The sequence below is a fragment of the Amblyomma americanum genome, chromosome 11 (genome assembly GCF_052857255.1).
Source record: "Amblyomma americanum isolate KBUSLIRL-KWMA chromosome 11, ASM5285725v1, whole genome shotgun sequence".
Lineage (NCBI taxonomy): Eukaryota > Metazoa > Arthropoda > Arachnida > Ixodida > Ixodidae > Amblyomma > Amblyomma americanum.
In genome coordinates, this window is record NC_135507.1 from 122003289 (window position 1) to 122017859 (window position 14571).

A 14571-nucleotide genomic window follows, 5' to 3' on the forward strand; every position below is an offset into this window, starting at 1 on the left:
ACGCCGCCGCTGCCGCTGCCAAAGTGACTGCAATGCACAGGGATTACGCCCCCTTTATGAAGCTGATAGGCCAGGAGTGAATCTCCAGCCGGCGAAAACAGATGGCAGCAGATGACGATGCAGTTGATGCTTGAAAAATAGGGTCCTCTCGAAGCTTGGAAAAGCAATGAAGCCGCGTATGCGTCCCGGGTGTGGTTCCAAAACACAGGCAGTACTCGTGTCCACAGCGCCTGTTAAGATAGGTGAGCGTGTTTACGGGCTGTCTGTACGCCGCCGCTGCCGCTCTTCGTCTATTTCCATTATTGTGCGCTTGCTATGCATCCCCTGCGACATTAAGCAGTAGTCAATGGTCTTCTGCCTGTGGAGTGTGCCCACGTGATTTGTCCCTCACACTTAGTTTCTCTATTTACAATAACTAGGTTGTGCCGTTCATAGAAGTCTACCATCAACATCCCGTTAGAATCTGTATATCCATCCAGATCCTCGATGTGGCCATTCATGTCAACCAGCAGACTATCGGCGCCTTCTCCAAACTGCTTTATATCGTCATTGAGACATTTAACTAGATCCTTATTCTGTTGCCGGCATTTATCCCCTGTCCCTAAATAAGCTACTGCTAGCCATGTCCTTTTACCAGCAATAGTACCTGATACCCAGAGATGTACCTTGCAGGTTCAATTTATTCTTTGCCAAGTTTTTCCTTGAGGTATTAGCATACCTACTCCTCCTCCCTTCCTCTCCGTTGTTGTTCTTTTGCTCCCTTCCCAGACGTAGCCATCAATAAACGGTGGGTCTTCTAGATCCCCGGGATTTTTCTCGCATAGCGCGTAAACAGCTACTTCTTCGTCCTTTAACTGCGGTTCTATTTCTAACCACTTCGACTCTTTCTATCGCTTTGCATGTTTATGTACTTTATCCTGGTGTTAAATTTCTTTTTTGTAGTTTTCTTCCTGGACCTCCTAGTGGCCATTTTATTGGTGTCACCCTCCATTGCTACACTTTCTACTTTGCTTCTATCTACCCCTATGCCCTGAGCCGCAGTGGACCTCCTAAAAACTACTGCCCAGTCTGCCAGACGCCACCCGATCTCGGCTCCTAGCCTTCTATTAAAGTGGATGCCATCTCGTGTAAAGCTTCCGCCAAAGTCTGCTCTATGCACTTCTCTGTTTATGTCTGCCACTTCAAAGCCTTTCTCCTGGCTTAACTTCCTTCTCTCCCGATTAACAGCCACAACGTCCTTGGCAATTTCTCCGTTCCGTCCTTGCACTTCCGGCACTGTGCACACCACGATCTGGGCTTGCTGTGCTATCGCCCTTAAATCGTCAACTCCCTAGGTTAATCTTTCCACTACTTTTGCGGCTTCAACATAAAGAACTTCATTTAGCCCCGCCGCTACCACTACCAAATGGCGCTCTGCAGCATGCTTAGAAAGTTCGCTTTGTGTATCTCTCAGTTCTACGTCCATTGTCCTGCCTGAAAATGCTCCGACTGCTGCCCACTTATCACCCTTTACACCTCCCATTATAGTTCTTTTGCACCTACTCATATTTGAGTCACCACCTATAAGCACTAGAGTATTCTCTTTCTCCCTCCTAACTTTTAGATTATGCTGCCTCTTATCAGTGACTGTGACTTCAATCCTTGTGGTTAGGCTGTTTCCCTTCGCTCCATCGCCTCCAGAATTCCTAGCTGCCACGTGTGCGTGGCTGTTCTGTCTGAACCTGCCTGACTTACTTTCCTATCGCTGTCCATGCGAGAGCAGGCCCATCCACATGGCTGGCGCTGGCATGTCCGGCATTGTAACGTCGCATGGCGGTGTCAGCCATTTTTGCTTCTAAGAATTCACTAACCTGCTCTTGGAGTTGGCGCTTCTCTGCCCTCTTTACCTTTAGCTCTTTTTCTAGAGCATCCATGCGTAAAGCTAGGCTGGTGTTTGATTTGTCAGCCCTGTCCAGGCGTGCACTTAATATGCAGCATTTGCGCATAAAATCCTCGCCTTCGGCCTCCTCTACAGATTCGAACCGCGTTTCTTTCAAATTCACCGACGCCTCACGCTCCTTGCATTTAACCTTCAGTTGCTGGACCATCTTAGCAGCACTCTGTTAATGCTACTACAAAGTCTAGAAAAAAAACCGCTTGTAACCACGTGCTCAAATAAAATTCTGCCTATCGCAAAAGCCGATCACCTAGAAAAGAAATACCAACCACCTGTCTAAACTAGTTAACTCACACATGAGCCTTGCAAATCTATAGCTGCTGGCCGGAACAGACCAGGCCGTTAGAGCACTGACCTGCTCTTTCACGAGCACTTTACCTAACTAGCCTAGATCTAAAACTAGCCTAAATCTAAACTCTCAAAATAATAAAGGAGAGATAGTATCATCTATTTGTCGTACTCACGGCACTCTCGCAGTCGTCCGTCCGTCCGATCCCGGTCACCACGCGTAATCCGAAGAGCATCGAAACAAGCGTCCGCACCGCACGGCTGTCAACTGGCAAAAGCGAACCGCAGTAACGACACCTGGTGACGAGCTAAGGCAATATTTTGTGCTTTTTTTAATATAGGCCAGGAACAGCCAAGTCGTACCGGGCCAGTAGCCAGGTGAGGGGGGCTAGAACTTTTAGAGGTGTGTAAAGCAGCTACCGGAAGCGCTGGTTGGTCACGTGACCAGCCACGTGGTTGGTCACGTGGTGTGGTTTCCAGAGGATGCGCAGACCGGCGAGGCGCGCGTGCGGCGGCGGCGCCGCCTCCGGCGCGCCAGCTGTGCGCCGTGGGACCTCATTGCTCCTCGCGCATGCGCAGCACGGCTCTCCAGGAGCCACGCGAAACTGCTGAACCTCGGCCAGTGTAGCTTAAGCTACAAAAGAGTCGCACAGGCGTTGAGATCATGAAAAGAGGATCAGCGGCAGAGGACAATGCGAACGTTTCGCAAGAGACATGTTCAGTAGCATACTTAAGCAGCGAGCTCATACGCCCAAATGAGCTCTGGTCTTGGCAGAAATTTAAAGACCAAAATGTTCTGTGCTATCAGACAGCAAAGCTCATAAGGAAAAAAATGCCTCCTGTGGTGCTGAAGAAGATTGTTGTGTTCAAAGGGGAACACAGCGCAGGACCTTCCCTGTGCAGCATCTTTCTAAACAGACTTCTTCATAAGAAGACAGATTCTTGCTTTGCAAGACGCTCAGGACATATTGGCATGTGCTGACAAACCTTTATTGTGCCGTGGAGTTGAAGAATAGGACGAACTCCAGCCTTTAAACGTGACAGAGGTGGCAAAAGTGGCCAAAAAAAACATGCTCTCTATGACTTGCAATGGATCCTTATCTTCATCACAAGGTATAGAATTATTTCGTTGAATGTATGTCTAGGAGGGAAAATAGATGCCCTCACCCCAGATCAATGTGCAGGAACTGCTATGTTTGTTAAAAACGCATTTTTCTATGTCTAACAGATGCGCCTGCTGAAAGGTGCTCCGCAGGTAGTGCATGCAGAAACAGTCTTATGGCTCGCCTTTTGCGCGGTAAGAAAAAAGTAGAACGCCCACTCGCAAGAAAGGCTTCACTCGCCTCCCAAGCTCGCATCGACTGAAACAGGCAGTGAGTACTTTGAAGCGGAAGGGCAAGAAAATCCAGTCTCTGAAAGATAACCTAATAGGGCACCGAGAAAAGAACTGCAAAATTGAGAAGTCCGCTTTCGTAGAGCAGGTGTACTACAATGCTTTAATTATGAAGCATGTGCTTATATGCGTATGATATTCCTTTTTTCTGCTCAAAAAGCTTCCAGAGAAGCAGCAAGCTTTTGTTCGCGCATGTTTCGAAGCCTGAAATCGAAAGTCTCAGCGTCGATACCGCTATGACAAGAAATGGTTTATTGAATGCATAATTCTAAGGATGAAAAGCCCACAGCTCTACGAGCACCTCAGAAGCCACATGATTCTGGTCGTTCCCTGTCGTGTTTACCTACAAAAGTACATTAAAATATGTGCCTGGACGTGTTATGAAATTCCGAGTGGTGACATTATTGAATTTTCAGGGTTTCAAAGCTTCTTATGGATTAAATGCCAAAATGTTGTCATGCATGAAATCACAAGCCCAGGACATAGGCGAAATGAAAAGGTGAGGTGGTCTAGTAGTGGATGAAATAAAGTTTCAACCCACCTTGACACGACATCGTCAAAGCGCATAGAAGGCATTGTGGACCTGGGAAAGTGCACTGAAGAATGTGACAAAAGAAAAAATCTGACCGCGGCCTGGTGGTGATGTTTCAGCCATTTGTGGGTAATAGTCTCAGATTATAGGTAAATGAATTTTGAATATTCCTAAAATTTTGTAGAAAATTGCATGATCTCATACAATGTTCTTTTTCGCCTTAAGTGTGTTCGCGCCCAATGGCAATGTGAAAGCAAGACTACTAGCAAAAATTGCTCATGAAGCAACGATATTGACTGAACAAGCTGGCATCCGCGTCAATTACATTTGTTGTTGGTGCCTCGTGGATTCGATCTATGTGGATCATTCAAGGCATACGTGGGAACTTCACTGATATAAGGTGCAGAGTCGTGCACCCCTGTGAAAAGGGCAAACTTCTGCATTTTATATCTGTCTTCCCACACCTTGTCAAATGTGTGCAAAGCATTATGAAGAAGGGTCATTCCACGCCAAACATCTCAGACATTGCGCTCGACCATCTCCAGTTTGTTCAAAAAAATTCATGGAAACTTATCCTAATGTGAGTAATTAAATCCTGAAATATTTTTGCCGAAAAAATTTTATTCGTGATGTGAGAGCAGTTTGAATATTTAGAAATGGCGAGAAACCAGGCACAGCTCAATAATTAATAAAAAAAATAAAATTTTTAGAAAACTTCACAATTTTTTTAATTGACATTTTCACAGATTTTGGCTTTCGATATAATTCGCAGCATGCAGCTTTATACGATACAAATATATTTAAAAACGGCCGTGGCTTAGCTTGGTTAAGCCTGGTGATTGCGAAGTGGTGTTATTCTGGAATCAGCTGGTAGTATGGGTGGTGGTAGTCTTGGGTTATGCTAGTGTTACGGCTTACAGTGAATCATCTAAGAGGAAGTCATCCGTCGAATCCGTGTATGCCGACAAACATTTCCCTCACCAGCGTGCCCATTACAAAATCTTCCAGTATCGATTGGCCGACGGTGCGGTAACACTCCATTTTCTCCGCGTCGTAAAATATGCCCACTCGGTGCTTGCAGTAGCGTTCGTTAAAGTACGGTAGCGTTACGCCGTAATAAATGTTGGGGCTATTGTCCCCGTCCAAAATGCGATAGTTTGTTGTACGTCTCCTCGTCGTCTTCACGATGCATTAGCGGTAGCTTGTATGTTTCGGCCACGTTGTAGATGGCCAAGTTGTCTGCATAACACGCCCATCGTTCGTCGGTCATCTCACTGTCGGGCAAACTCATAATTTCTTCCTTTGCTTCTGCTGTTTCCACAGAGGAGGTTGCACGTTGTCGCCGAGCTGCATACTGGGCACGCCGCTTAGAAAGTCGTTCTTCTCGTTCTTCTTCCGTCTCCGTAGCTCGCTGATGCTTCCTCTTTGCATTCTGCCGAGCTGCTTGTTCGTAGGCACCATCGTAACATCTGGCTGTATGACTGCCTTGGCGAGAGGAGCGGAGCTGTTTTATACAGCTGGTGTGACGTCACTCTGACCGTAGCGCCCCTGGTGAGAGGAGCGGGAGTTAGGCCGCCGTTGGTGGCTACCGCCTCGCCTGGCGACGGCGTGAGATGGGGCCCCGTTTTTACACAGCCGGTGTGACGTCACACCGACCGTAGTCCCCTGGTGAGAGGAGAGGGAGTTAGGCAGCCGTTGGTGGCTACCGCCTCGCCTCGCGACGGCGTGAGATGGGGCCCCGTTTTTACACAGATGGTGTGACGTCACTCTAGGTCACGTGGTGTGACGTCACGCAGCGAGGTCACGCTAAAGGTCAACGGTGCCTACCACCGCCTCTCAACAGAACGGGCTGAAGTGCGACCTAAAGTAGTATTGCTTCGCAATAAAATCGAAAGGTATGAAAATATACCATATTTGTCATTTTTTGTTTGAAATATTGCGCTTCGAAATTCGGAAAAAACCGTTTTATTTCTCTAGATGTCTAGTACCAACAACAATTGTTACAGGTGATGAAACTGCGTTCATAAAGAGAAGAAAATACTAAATTTACAAAAAGTCTGTTTTGAGTCAAAAACACGTATTAATTTCACCCTGAGGTGGTCCATGTAAAAATGCAAGCGATAATGTTTTACGTAAAATGGTTTACTGCCTTTCATTTCTGAGATTAATATTGAGGTAATTTTTTTTTAAGCATTTAAAGAATTTTTGAAGTTAAGCTCTTGCGCGGCAAGTTGCGTCATCTCCTAACGCCTCTTCACCGAAGAACACGGCACCTGGCAGGCAGGACCCTTTTGGCCAGATAACAACTTCTGTTTGCCGTCGTTCGCTGTCGCGCATTTTCAGGGCTGGTGCTAAAAAAGATATCGCGCGACATTCGGCGGATGGTATGCCACAAACGAGATCTCGAACAGACACGCTTTGGTGCGGAGCAACCAACAGAAGAAAAACAAGGGTATTCGGCGTGCTGTCTCGCATAGACCACGCGGAGCGATGACTATCTGGCGTGGCAGGTGTATCAGAAGTGCGTTATTTATATCCGAATAAGATCTCGGAGAGCGCGGGCCTCGTAGCGCACGTGAAGGGGCCAAGTGCACACTGATGCGGCCAGTAACGCGGCTGGCGGTGAACGCGGCCCGCTCGCGCCTAGGTGCGTAGCTCATATTAAGGTGCGCCGGCCGCCGTGGTTCAGTGCTTATGGCGCTTGGCTACTGATCCGGAGTATCCGGGTTCGAACCTGAAGCGCATAGGCGACCGTGTACTGTGTAATGCCACTGCACGTTAAAGATCCTCAGGTGGTCGAAATTATTATGGAGCCCTCCACTAGGCACCTCTTTCTCTCTTTCTTCTCTCAGTCCCTCCTTTATTCCTTCTTTACAGCACCACTCAGGTGTCCGCTGAGATGTGAAACAGATACTGCGCCATTTCCTTTGCCAAAAAACCAACTTTCATTTTTCATGAAGGTGCTTCGCCAGCACAGTGGCTCGTCTTCAGTTGTCGCTGGAGTAATAATGCAGAAATTGCACTTATTAAATCAAATACAACGACGACATCACATCGGAAACAACCGGGCATGAGCCTCTGACTGTCACAAGGGTCAGGTACCGCGTGGTGCCGCTGCGTCACGGATTGTTTCGACACAAGATAGTTCTGGTCATTTCCAGATTGGTGTCTCACAAGCTCTCATGCTAGTGCTCATGTCTCTCATGGCACTGGCAAGAATAACTTACTGCGACAGAACCACACCGAACAACTAGCTCATTTTGGCATGTGCCGCCCCGACAGCGTTAAGAAAACCTTTTCCCACGAATACCTGCTCGACTACTCAATGTTTCCACGCTTCCCTAAAGCGCAAACCTCACTTAAAGTCAACAACTCTTCATTTGGTCTGGTCACAGTGTCGGCAGTGTCGTGCTCTGGGGCGAAGAGGCGTTATAAGACGACGCAACTTTCGGCGCGGGAGCTGATATTCAAAAATTCTTTTCTGGATTTAATAAAAAAATTACCTCCACAAAAATATCAGAAATGAAGGAAAATAAACTGTTATAGGTGACCCTTTATTTCTATTTTTACTTCAACCACCTCAAGGTGAAATTAACGCATGTTTTGACTCAAAACACACTTTCTGCAAATTTTATTATTCTTATTTCTACTTCGATGTACGCAGCTTCGTTACCTGTAACATTTGTTGTAAGTACTAGAAATCTAGAGGAACAAAACGACTATATCCAAATTTCCGAGAGCAAGTTGATATTTAAAAACAAAAAATGACAAAAATGGTACTTTTTCATATATATTTTCCAATTTTATAATATTTATATCGTTTAATGCTGCATGCTGCTAATTATATCGAGAGCCAAAATCTGTGAAAATGTCAATGAAAAAAAAATTGTGAAGTGTTTTGTGAAAATTTGAACTTTTATCACTATTGAGCTTTGCCTGGTTTCTCCCCTTTTCTAAATGGTCAAGCTGACGTCACCTCACCAATAAATTTTTTCAGCAAAAATATTTCATGCTTTGATTAATCACTTCAGGATAAGCTTCCATGAATTTTTTTGAACAAATTAGAGATAGTCAAGCGCAACGTCTGGGAGGCTTGGCGTGGAATGACACAGAAACAAGGTTTCAACACCCACAATGTACGGGTATGCTTGCGAGAAATATTGTGTAAAATGTCGGCGCATATTCATAAACGTTTGCTCATTGTTTTCATTCTTTCCAATGCGAAATTATTAATTTTACAGGCCCACTGGGAACACGTGAATATATCACAGATTTTGGCTCTCGATATATTCATGAACGTTTGCTCATTGTTTTCATTCTTTCCAATGCGAAATTATTAATTTTACAGGCCCACTGGGAACACGTGTCGGCAAAGTGGTTGTGTCACCTTGGTTGGTTGCTTTATCCGTTTAAAGTCCCAAAGCGACTCATGCTATGAGGGACGCAGGTTGTGTCACCTTGAAGGTGGCACCAAAACTTACGAGGTCCAATATATTTCCTAACGGGTTCGAGAAGGTGAGGGAAGAGCTTGCTTTTCAAGTCTTTAACACCTTAGTTAGGAATGTTTCGGCCTTCTGCAAAGAACAAATTGAGAGAAAATTCCAGCACTGCAATCCGACAAGAATTTTCATTGGGCTCATGGCTGATCTGATTGAGGCCATGACGCCCCGATTCCCAACAGAATCCTTAAGGTAACTTCAAATTTATGGTCATATTTCTCTCAGTTGTCAACAATACATTTAAGTGCATTCTGTAATGGTGCTTCAGACCAGACAGAAGGAATGAGAAAACATTGTACAAAATGCTGCACTTCTAGACCTTTGGGAGGGGCAGGCTAAGGGTATTGGATTTTTGAGCAGAAGCACGGCAGTGTGCCTGCGTGTTACCCTCAGTGCAACAAAGAGCCTACTTGACTGCCTAACGGCGAAAGTTGGTTTTAAGTTCTCATGACTGCGCACCTCAGCCAAGATTGCCGTGAGCGGTGTTTCGGGATTATGGGGCAGGCAGGTGGAGCCAACGACCATCCGAATCCGGCCCTGGTCATTGTCATCATGAGGTATCGCTAATCTTGCTGGTTTTCTGCCGCAATAAGTTACCTTGCATGCGTAATATACACTGTTATTATTTAACTGGTTTACACTTGGCTCTGAAGATCAATTACTGTTTCGTGCTTACTTGCAGGTGCCTCAGTTTCTATACACTGGCCAGGAGTGCCAAGGGAGCAAACGTGCCTGATGGTGCGGTTGAATCGTTGCTATGTGTGGAAGAACTGCTGAACGAGACAGAAAGCAAAGAGCAAGAGGAAGAAAGCCGACCGCTCCGATCCGATGCAGCCGAAGTGTCGGTTGAACATGCTTTCTGCATATCAGAACGAAGTGATGCCCGCCTTATTCATTATATTGTCGGCCACGTGGCACGAAAACGCGTGCTGTTCATCGACTGTGAGGATTGCAAACACGCTTGGCTAATGAAGAAAGGAGGCGTTTCCAGCTCTGATTTACCCACGGAAGCATCAATGCAGCGACACCTTGGTGGGTTTTCATGCCCAAAGCACTCCCTCTGCAAATTTATTATGACACTAGAAAACAAAATCACTAGTTTCTTGAGCACAACTACCCTTCATGCTAAGTCGGTGACAGACATGTAGAAAATAATTAGGGAAACGACAAACATTGGCTGCCCCCAGCAACTAGCTACATTGACTAGTTCGGTAGTGAAATTTTACTGCTTAACACGGCTTCAGTTCATTTTAAAGGAGTAAATCAAAAGGAAGACGAAAAGAAATGAAAAAGGGTGAAGCCATGCGTGCTTTATCGGGGTTATGACGATGAACAACCGAAAATAAATGTCTTCCTTCAGAAACGCGTCTTTTTCTTACTGTGCATGTTTTGCTGCGGATGTGCTCTCGACACACTTCTATGCTTCATGGGCTGCACTTGGAAGTGTTTCTTTGAAAAGGGAATTCTCGTTTTGCAGAGACTGCAACCCATGTAAAAACTGCATGCGGCGGAAAATTAATCCGGAGCTACCTACTACATCATTTCTAATGCTTTTCGGCCTAGGCATGCAAAAACCCACTAATTATTTTACGGTACGAGCGTGTATGCGGCACAGTATAGTCTTGCCATACAATCGTCTATCACGCAAAGTACAAGCACGCAACGCTTTTAGAATAGGTCAAAATGATCCTTTGTTTACAGCATTGGGGCTTCAAATACAAGCTTCTGCGAGGCAGATCTAGCTGCTCTGTTGTTATCCGCTGCTACTCGAAAACAAAAATGCTTGACATTCTTGAGGAAGTCCAGCTGAAAGCAAAAGAATTTACTTAAACTGAGACGGAAAAAGCAGCGCGAGCGAACCGCTCTAGCGGTGCGGAAAATGAAGGGAGGGGCAAACTTTTGGCTCCTTTTCGTGTTACAAACGCCGAGCGCGCAGTTCGAGCGCCGTCTAGAAAAACGTGCTGGTGTCTACGCAAGCAACTTTAGTACCCTTTAAATGAACGAAATGATTCCAGGAACTGCTTGTCTGCTATGGAAAGAAAATGGTTCTTCTTGGTGAATAATTCTTAAGCACTCGAGCCCATTATTGGGTTCAGTGGAAAAACACTATCGCGGAGCCATTATTCATCATCGGCGGCATAAAAAAGCAAAGCACAGCTTGCAAATCACGCAATTAAACGCGGTGTGCCATCAGCGACCGCGCGACGGCGCCTCTAGCATCAGCGCACCTGGCGGCATCGGCGAGCAGCGGGGCTATTTCCGGCACGGGAAACGCACCGCGCTTTTCACTCCTGAAAATGTTCAAGCCACCCTAGCCAGGTCCGCCTTCCTGAATCTAAGCCAAGGCGATCCACTTGAAAAACGACGCATCTTGCTATGCTTAGGGCAGTCATCGAACAAATGGATAAAGAGTGTGAAGTTTTCTCTAATCATTTCTGTTGCAGGTGAGATGAGGCAAAACGAAAGCCCTACGCGGAATTTAAAGCTATCAGCACGCCAAGAACGACAGTAACAATGAACTCGCTCTGAAGCGGGCGACCCGATAACAGCTGGTCCTTAAGGGTAACTGGTTTGATTCCCATATAAGACAAGGATAGCAGGGGGTGGCAGAAGGTTAGGTGGGCGGATGAGAGTAAGACGTTTGCGGGCATACAATGGCTGCCGCTGGTAAAGGACAGGGTTAACTGGAGAGACATGGAGGAGGCATTGGTCCTTCGGTGGGCGTAGTCAGGTTAATTATGATAATGATGATGATGATTACTTGGACGCCGCCATCTTAATTTGTTTGGCTGCTGCTTCCAATTGCTTCTCTGAGCAAACCTTTAGCTCCGATTGTTTATCTCGCTTCAGTCCTACATTGGTTTCTCTTCTGAAACTCAGCTTGATACGTTTGTGCTGACTACCTAGACTTCTGGAACCATGTTCATGTATGCTCATTACCTCTAATCTATTATACATCCTCTGTGATATTAGTGCATAATCTGTCGTCGAGTGCAGACTCCCTGCCTCTCATGTTATGAGCCCTTCACACTTCTCGGTACTGTTGCATACAACTAAATCATGCCTGTTACACATATCCAGCAGCATGCTTCCTGTCGAATCTGTGTCCCTATCCAGGTCTTTTATGTGTGCATTCATGTCGCCTAATAAAATTATCTCGCCCTGTCTTCCTAGCTCATCAATGTAGCCTGCGATACATTCTAAAATTTTCCTCTTTTCCTCTTTGGCATTGGCTCCTGTGCACAGGTTTACAAAGCCAAAGACTGTTTGGTCCCCTGCCACTTTTCCTTTTAGCCATAAATATTTTTGCATCCCAATTTAGCGGTTTGAAAATTCCTACCTTTATGAATGAATGCCCCAATTCCTCCCCCCTTTCTGCTGCCCTCTGTTTTATTTCAATATTCCCATGCGTAGTCTGAGTTACAGGGAGGTTGCTCCATGTCTCTAAGAGGCGTTTCCACTAAACCATACGCCATTAATTCCTCCTGCCCTAACTGTTCTTCTATTTCCTCCCATTTGAGTCTATTCCTGCCACCTTGCATGTCAATGAGACCTATATCTGAATTAACTTGGCCTTGGCGCTTATGTCTATTTCTTCTCCAATGGTTCCATCGCCTCTTTGACCTTGGTTCTTCGTTCTCTACACTGGTTCCCTCAGAGCTCTCGGTCCCCCCAAAAAGCTGTTGCCTGGCGACCCAGCCTACTAACCGCCCTCTAGCCATTGGCACCACCGTAGTGAATGCCATCCTGTGCAAAAGGGTGGGAGCAGACCTCGTACACTTCCCTCTTAACTTCCATTAACCCGTACCCTAGTCGTTGACTCATTAACCTAATTACACGGTTAGCCGCAACGATCCTCCTTTCTATTTCGCGAGACTGCCTCTGGACCTCTGGGATTGTGCATATGTTCAAATGTATACTCCCAGATGCCTCTCTAAGCCTGCGCATCCCCACTTCTAACTGCTTCTAGAGATCCTGGCTCCTCCCCTTCAGCATATCATTGAGACCAGCATGGATAACGACAAGGTGTTCGCCATCCATGTTGTCCCCTACCACCTCCTGTGCTTTGGCCATTGCTCATTTTCGCTCTCAGCGCAACACGAACGGGACACAAGAGGAAGTACTAGCACAAACAGGCGCTGAACAGGTGCTAGTCTTTCGTCTTGTGTCCCGTTCGTGTTGCACGGAGAGCGAAAATGAACACTTACCAACTCGCCCAAATTTCCGCCTTGCTAGCCATTGCATCTACCATGCACTTCCCTGACTGGGCCTCCACCTGCACCCGCCTGTGCGCCTTCACTGTCGTCAAAACGCCTCCGTCAACTATAGCTACGTTCGAGTCACCGACTACAAGAACCCTCCTGCGCTCTAACCGTTCGCTTTCTGACGGCGACTGTTGCCCTCCGGATCGCACTAGCTGTCTCTTCCGCCGCCGTACGCTACTGTGACCCGTCACCGTGCCCGTAGCTACATTCCGGTAGTATTCCGAGCCTTCAGCGTGGCGGCGCCGTGGCGATGGCGGCACTGCCACCCTGTGGCTGCGCCGCCACACTGTCACGTGGTTGGTCACGTGATGAGGAGCAGCTGCCGGGGGTTCGGCGCCGTGGCTGATCACGTGGTTCGTCACGTGGTTGGTCACGTGTCCAAGTTTCCCTCGGCCACCTGTAGCTACTGCGTCACTCCAGGTTTAAGCAGAGCTAAACCAAAGCCAATTTTTTTTACCTCACTGTCTTCCCGACTCAAAGCCTGCTGCTACAGCACTGTAGGATCGACAAGCCTCGTCCCCCACCTGACACTGCTCCGAACCTGGGTGCCCTGCTGGCAGCGGCCTGAGCGCTTCTAACTGCTCTTCTAGCTGGGCCCGCTTTTCCCGCTGCTCTTTCATCTCGTCCTAAATTCGCTCAAGCAGGTTGGTATTAGCCCCCTCCCTCTTAAGCGACTCGGCGACCTGAGTTTCTAGCTTAGTCCGTTCCTCTCGTTCCACCTTCAGGTCCCCTTTGAGTACCTTGATCCTAGCTGCCCATTCCGCTTCCAACATCCGAACGGCCTCCTCAAAACGCTTACATAGCTTGTACGCGAAGCTTGCACATAGCTTGCACGCGATAGTACTTCATGAGTCACTATAGAAACCCCTTAACCTTGTCGCTTCTCAGAGACTACAAATGCATCTTGGCCACCTAGGAGAGAGTGTAGCTGAGCGATCCCTTCTCCAGCGGCTCTGCGAGAGATACAAATCGAAGTCCCACTTTGGAGTTAATATTCTTGTTTTTTAGGCCTTAATGTCCAAAGGCAAAGGAAACGGTCGAACCCCCCCTCCCCCTCTCCTGGTCTTTTCCGACCCTCGACTGTTAGGTCACAATTCCCAGTGTGAGTGCAAAGCGTAGCCCTCCTATGGCAACAACGCGTTCGCTCGTGCTTGATCATTTGGAAACAGGGTATGCCCGCCATCTTCAAATTTTTACCGATGGTTCTGTGGACAAGGGCAAACAAGCTAGCGCAGCGGCTTTTTACATTTTCTTTGATCTGTAAGTGGTCTGTACGCTTTACTGCTGTCGTATCCTCCACAACGGCCGAAAGTGTTGCTATTGAGGCGGCTTTACGGAAGTTAGAGTCTTGTCTGTCTCAACCTGTTGTCATCCTAACGGACTAAAAATCTTCCCTTCAGAGGTTAGAGCACGTATTCCCTACTGATGCCTTGTTTATTAGCTCTTGTAGCGCCCTCTCTTGGATGACACCGGGAACCCGCAAAGCGCGCGCCACCCGCCGAAGGCAATAAAGACGGCACCTCGCCGTGGCTCGTACAGCCACGGACCCCTTTCCTTCCCTCTTCCAATCTATCAGACTACATACTATTTCCACTGCTTTTCCCGTCAAAAATTTCCTGTATCCAGTAATTAACCGCCTGTGTCTTGGCCACTCCCCC

The 14571-nt window shown here is 47.1% G+C and overlaps 1 pseudogene; it reads left to right on the forward strand.

Annotated features, from left to right (window-relative positions):
* Positions 1–4354: 4354 nt before the first annotated feature.
* LOC144109877 (uncharacterized) overlaps positions 4355–14571 on the forward strand; it is a 48877-nt pseudogene continuing 38660 nt past the window's right edge.